Source organism: Sprattus sprattus (assembly GCF_963457725.1).
Source record: "Sprattus sprattus genome assembly, chromosome: 2".
Taxonomy (NCBI): Eukaryota; Metazoa; Chordata; class Actinopteri; order Clupeiformes; family Clupeidae; genus Sprattus; species Sprattus sprattus.
In genome coordinates, this window is record NC_137921.1 from 47,735,859 (window position 1) to 47,741,858 (window position 6,000).

The following is a 6,000-nucleotide window of genomic DNA, read 5'->3' on the forward strand; positions in this document are numbered from 1 at the left end:
CCCTTATTTGGAGTGGAGATGCTAAATGTGTGTGTGGTGGGTCACTGGCTCAGGCATTATCATCTCCCAGATAGCAGGGGCCCCTGGCCCCTCCATAGAACATCCTGAAAATAGCCCGGCACATACACACGCAAGTGATACTGTGTGTGTGTGTGTGTGTGTGTGTGTGTGTGTGTGTGTGTGTGGTGACACAGTGAGAGCGCGAGGGAGGAACATCTTACTCCATTCTTTCATACACAGACACAGTCACAAAAAGAGCTAAGGAAGAGGTGTTATATTGACTGTATGATGAGTTATGAAGTTCTCTCTATTACTGTGTGTGTGTGTGTGTGTGTGTGTGTGTGTGTGTGTGTGTGTGTGTGTGTGTGTGTGTACAGAATGTAATTAGAGAGCTTAAGGACTCTGTGAGAGGGAGGTCAGTGTGTAAAGCCACCTGAGCTACAAGCCAGCCATTAACATCTGACATCTGAGTGTGCACACACACTTGTCTGTATGTGTGTGTGTGTGTGTGTGTGTGTGTGTGTGTTCACACATCTGCTCAGAGGCCAACAGCACAATTACCTCCCTGGACCTCTGTAGCACCCTACCCTGGCTTGTTTTTGTCACTTTCACTTAAGAGTAACCCAAGCCTTGATCAGGCCTCCAGAATCCTCCTTTGCCCAGCCCTCGTAACTGGCCAAAGCCAGAACTTTTATCACATTTTTCAACACATCTCGCCAAAGGACCTGCAGTGGAAAACACTGGCACACTGGTACAGAAATGTTGATTAATGTGTGTTGTTCTTATAAATAAATAAGTGAAAGTAAATGAAAGTGATCCCCTCAGCCAGCCTCCTTCTCCCCTGTTGTGGACTATATCATTCATGACAGCAATGGCTTCCCCATTTGGGGATTTTAAATATGTGTTTGCAGTTGTCTGGCTTACAAAATGCTATGAAAATGTTCTCTTTCCAAAAATGTTGCTCTCTTCATTAAAAAAAGGCCTCCTTGGTCTTTCCCATTAGATGACTATTTTCTCCATTTTATTTATTGATGGTACATACATCCCGTAGTATGTATTTTGGACAACCTATAGTATGTTTATAGTATAGTAGTTTAGCATTCAAAGGTTTGGTGGGAAAGGCAGGCGGTCTACTGTGTGTGTTCTTTGTGTGTCTGTGTCTGTGTCTGTGTGTGTGTGTGTGTGTGTGTGTGTGTGTGTGTGTGTGTGTGTGTGTGTGTCTGTGTGTGTGCATGTGTTTGTGTGGCTGCACTGTAAGTGAAACCACTACACCAACCCGAACACTGAAAGCACTACACTCATCTGTAGTGGCACTTTCATCCACATGAAGCCCACATCTCCGCAAAGGTTGTGTGTGTGAGAGTGACAGTGAGAGTGAGAGTGAGAGCGAGGGTGAGAGTGAACATGCTTGTGCAGAAGGGTGTGTTTTCTAGGGATTTCTCTGCATTTTTTTCTAATTAGATCATGACTTGGCATGGCTGCTACTGGGGCCACAGGTCAAGGAGAAATGGAAAGAGCCACTAAACTCACACTCTCTCTCACTCACACACACACACACACACACACACACATACAGTATATATGCGCTAAACTCACCTCTTCTTCCTTCTTTTACTCTTCTGTCTCTCCCAACCTCTCCCTCCTCTTCTTTCATTGATTAAACAACACATCTGTTGACCAGGCAGCCTCCTTCCACTCTCCCTTTTACCCTGAGAGAGAGCGAGAAGGAGAAAGAAAGAAAGAGAGAGAGAGAGAGAGAGAGAGAGAGAGAGAGAGAGAGAGAGAGAGAGAGAGAGAGAGAGAGAGAGAGAGAGAGAGAGAGAGAGAGGAAGAGAGAGAGAGAGAGAGAGAGAGAGAGAGAGAGAGAGAGAGAGATGAGAGAGAGAGAGAGAGAGAGAGAGAGAGAGAGAGAGTGGTGAAGAAATATGTGGAAAAGGGGGAGGCAAAATAGAGAGAAAGAATGGATGCATCAGGATATGTGCGTGTTTCAAACTGGGGTCAGCACACTAGTCAGTTGCGCTGGCCAAATCCACTTCAACACTAAGAGGTAATACAGGTGTGTGTGTGTGTGTGTGTGTGTGTGTGTGTGTGTCTGTGTGTGTGTGTGTGTGTGTGTTGTGTCCAGTAGGTGATCTGTGTTGTCCTGCTTGTTTGCGCAAAGATAAGGCTGTATCCATTACCCCCTGGACTCAGGACCAGATGAACACTACGATTAAGGCAGTCTCTCTCTAACACACCGTACACACACACACACACACACACACACACACACACACACACACACACACACACACAGTGACGGCTTGAAAAAGATGATCAGAAAAAAAATTAAGAGCCTCTGAAAGAATGATGAGTTATCACAGGTGATGATTCATATGAACACAGGGGGGAGGAGAATGGGATGCCCTTGTGTGTGTGTGTGTGTGTGTGTGTGTGTGTGAATGTGTGTTAAAGAAAGACAAGAAGAAAGACAACAGGGTCCATGTCTGGAGGGAGTAAGGGAAAAACATAGAGAGAGGTGGGGAGAGGGTTAAATGTGGTTTGGGGTATTGTTTGTCTGTTTGTGTGTTTCTTACAGAGAGAGAAATTGATAGAGAGAGAGAGAAAGAAAGAGAGAGGAAGAGAGAAAGAGAGAGCACAAAACACTATACAGGCCAGCTATCAGTAGCCACAGGCTCCTTTAAAGTCATCTTTACCCCCCCCCATCTCTCTCTCTCTTTCCTGCTTTTCACTGTCCTTTCTTTTTTCTCTCTCTTCCTGTCACCTCTCTCTTCATCTCTCTCCCTCTCTTACTCTCCCTATCTCTTTACTCTCTCTCTCTTTCTCTCTATCTCTCTCTCTTTCTTTCTTTCTTTCTTTCTTTCTTTCTCTCTCTTTCTTTCTCTCTCTCTCTCTCTCGCTCCCTGGCCAGTAGATGATTGACGGCCTGAGGGTTGTTATGGGCACTGGAGAGCGCGAGCTGAGGTCGGGGTTGTCATGGCAACAAGCAGAACGGGCCTTTTGCCGCTCTACCTGAGTGCAGTGGAGTCTTGCTGGCTGGCAGTATGCTGTAGACAAATACACACATGCACACATGCACTCACAAAATACAATCGAGCTTGGCCACAAAACCATAATGAATGGTAACACACAGTAACGGTAAACCCATACACATACAGACACAGTGCAGGCAGGTGTGCACAGACACAGCACACACACACACAGCACACACACACACACACACACACACACACACACACACACACACTGTACAGTCTTTGCCCATCGCTCTCTCTCTCTCTCTCACTCTCATCTCTATTGCTCTCTTGCACTCTTTCGCCTTGTTTGTGTGCTCACTCCTCTCCTCTGTGGTATCTCCGTAGCCTCAGCCAAGCAAAGGCTAATCATCCAATCCTACCACAGCTGAACGGAGCCAGCAGGAGCTAGGAGCAAGTATACACACGCGCAAAACACACACGCACATGCGCACACACACACATACACACAATCCCACTATCAAAACTAGAGAAAATGTGAATGTGATTGCGCCGCAGCAGTTGTCGGCCATGGCATACCGTAACCTTTGCAGTTATGTAGATGCTAACGCTTATCCCTAGAAAAGAAAGGTTTGACTCTTCTACCACCTGTTGGATGCTATTAAAATATGAATCCTCATTAATCATCGAGGAAGAACTCAACTCAACTGTGTGTGTGTGTGTGTGTGTGTGTGTGTGTGTGTGTGTGTGTGTGTGTGTGTGTGTGTGTGTGTGTTATAAAGTGTGATTGCTCAGCAGCAGTAGAGGATCACTAAAAATAGTGAAATAGTGATAAAATTGTGTTAAACAAACTATCCAGAAACACATTTATCAATGCATCACTGTCATTACAATAAGTTACATAAGTCAGTCTAACACAGCTGATTTGTGTTAATTAATACAAATACATTTTAATAGAAATACATTTTATGTAGGTATGGGAGCAATCTGTTGGTGTACTCTTGTATATTCTGTTAAACAAAGTATTGGTGCACATGTGGTTTAAAGACGGATGGGCGTTGAATGTAGTAGGCTATTATTACTGGGAAACTGTGCCAGTTAAACTGTAGTTGGTCGTGAGCACACATAGCAAAGCCATCTGCCTACGCTTTATTAATGCTTCTGCCATATTGCTAAACAGGTTTTGTAGTAGAATGATGCATAGGCCTATATCCTAATCATATTATATTCTAAGATTATCAACCATTGCATGCTTATGTGTTTACAGTCGTCACAGCTTTTCCTCATCCACAACGAATCACGTAGCACCACAAATTGATTTTGACACTACATTCATTTGAAAGAGAGTGGTTGAAAGTGTCTGCGGTAGCCTGTTTTAAATATTTCATATACAGTGGGGAAAAAAAGTATTTGACCCCCTGCCGATTTCGAAAGTTTGTCCACTTGCAAAGAAAGATCTATAATTGTAATGGTAGGTCTATTTTAACAGTGAGTGACAGAATATCAACAAAAACATTCAGAAAACTGCATTTTATAAAAGGTTATGAATTGATTTGCATTTGATTTCGGGAAATAAGTATTTGATCCCCTAGCAAAACATGACTTGGTACTCGGTGGAGTAACCCTTGTTAGCAGGCACGTACGTCAGACGTTTCTTGTAGTTGGTCACCAGGTTTACACACATCTTTTGGTCCACTCCTCTTTGCAGATCCCCTCCAAATCCTTAAGGTTGCGTTTTCAATGTCCTGGTCGAGGGAAAGCCCAAGATTCCACGGTACATGGCACCATCCATAGTCCTCTCGATGCGTTGGAGTCGTCCTGTACCCTTGGCAGAAAATCAGCCACAGAGCATAATGTTTCTTGACAGTTGGGATGGTGTTCTTGGGGTCATATTCAGCAGTCTCCCCCCTCCAAACGCAGCGAGTCGAGTTGATGCCAAAATGCTTAATTTTGGTCTTTTTATACACGTCACCAGAATCCAGAATCATTCAAGTGTTCATTGGCAAACTTCTTATGGCCCTGTACTGTACATGTGCTTTCTTGAGCAGAGGGACCTTGCGAGTGCTGCAGGACTTCAAACCATTACGACATAGTTAGTTGGCAATGGTTTTCTTGGTGACTGTGGTCTCAGCTGCCTTGAGATCTTTCACAAGCTCCCCATGTGTAGTTCTGCGGTTATCCGGCACCTTTCAGATGATCACCGATACTGCACAAGGTGAGATCTTGCATGGAGCCCCAGGCCAAGGGCAATTGACAGTTGTTTGGTGTTGCTTCCATTTGCGAATAATCTTACCAACAGTTGTCTGCTTCTCACCAAGCTGCTTGCCAATGGTTTTGTAGCCCATTCCAGCCTTGTGCTGGTCTACAATCTTATCTCTGACATTCTTGGTCAACTCTTTGGTCTTGCCCATGGTCTTCCCCATCACGCATTTCTTTGCAAGTGGCCAAACTTGCAAAATCGGCAGGGGGTTAAATTCTTATTTTCCCCACTGTAACAGAAATTCGCAAAGTTATTGGCAAGGTTTTTTAGCTAATTTATTGATGTTGGCACACCCATTGATGTTGGCTAATGAGACGATAGTGAGATGTTTGTGCTTTATTAACTTTTAAGTTACTAGACCCAACGTAACATTATCTATAACCTAACATGCTGCAAACACAGTACAGAGCATTGGGGCAGACCTGTCAGAGATGCAGTGGAATCAATATTGTGAAAACTGCGGGAATTGAAATGGCGCCAAAAAAGACTGGAATACACACAACAATCAGGTCTAGAACACACAAATCTGGCAGCTCTATATGGAGATTTCATAAAAGCTACTATAGGTTGTGAGACTTTAGGGATTGGACGTGTGTGGAGTGTGTGTGTGTCTTTGTGTGTGTGTGTGTGTGTGTGTGTGTGTGTGTGTTTGTGTGTGTGTGTGTCTGGCCTGTTGGGTCAGTGGAGTTGGACGAGTTTGCTCTATGCCTGTAGAAGATCAGGTTACGGAAGGGAGGGGGCAGTGGGCAGTTGTGTAATCGTGTG

At 44.4% G+C, this 6,000-nt stretch overlaps 1 protein-coding gene across 2 annotated transcripts in view; it reads left to right on the plus strand.

Annotated features, from left to right (window-relative positions):
* ssbp4 (single stranded DNA binding protein 4) overlaps window positions 1–6,000 on the plus strand; it is a 75,474-nt gene that overhangs the window by 41,516 nt on the left and 27,958 nt on the right. The window lies entirely within an intron of this gene.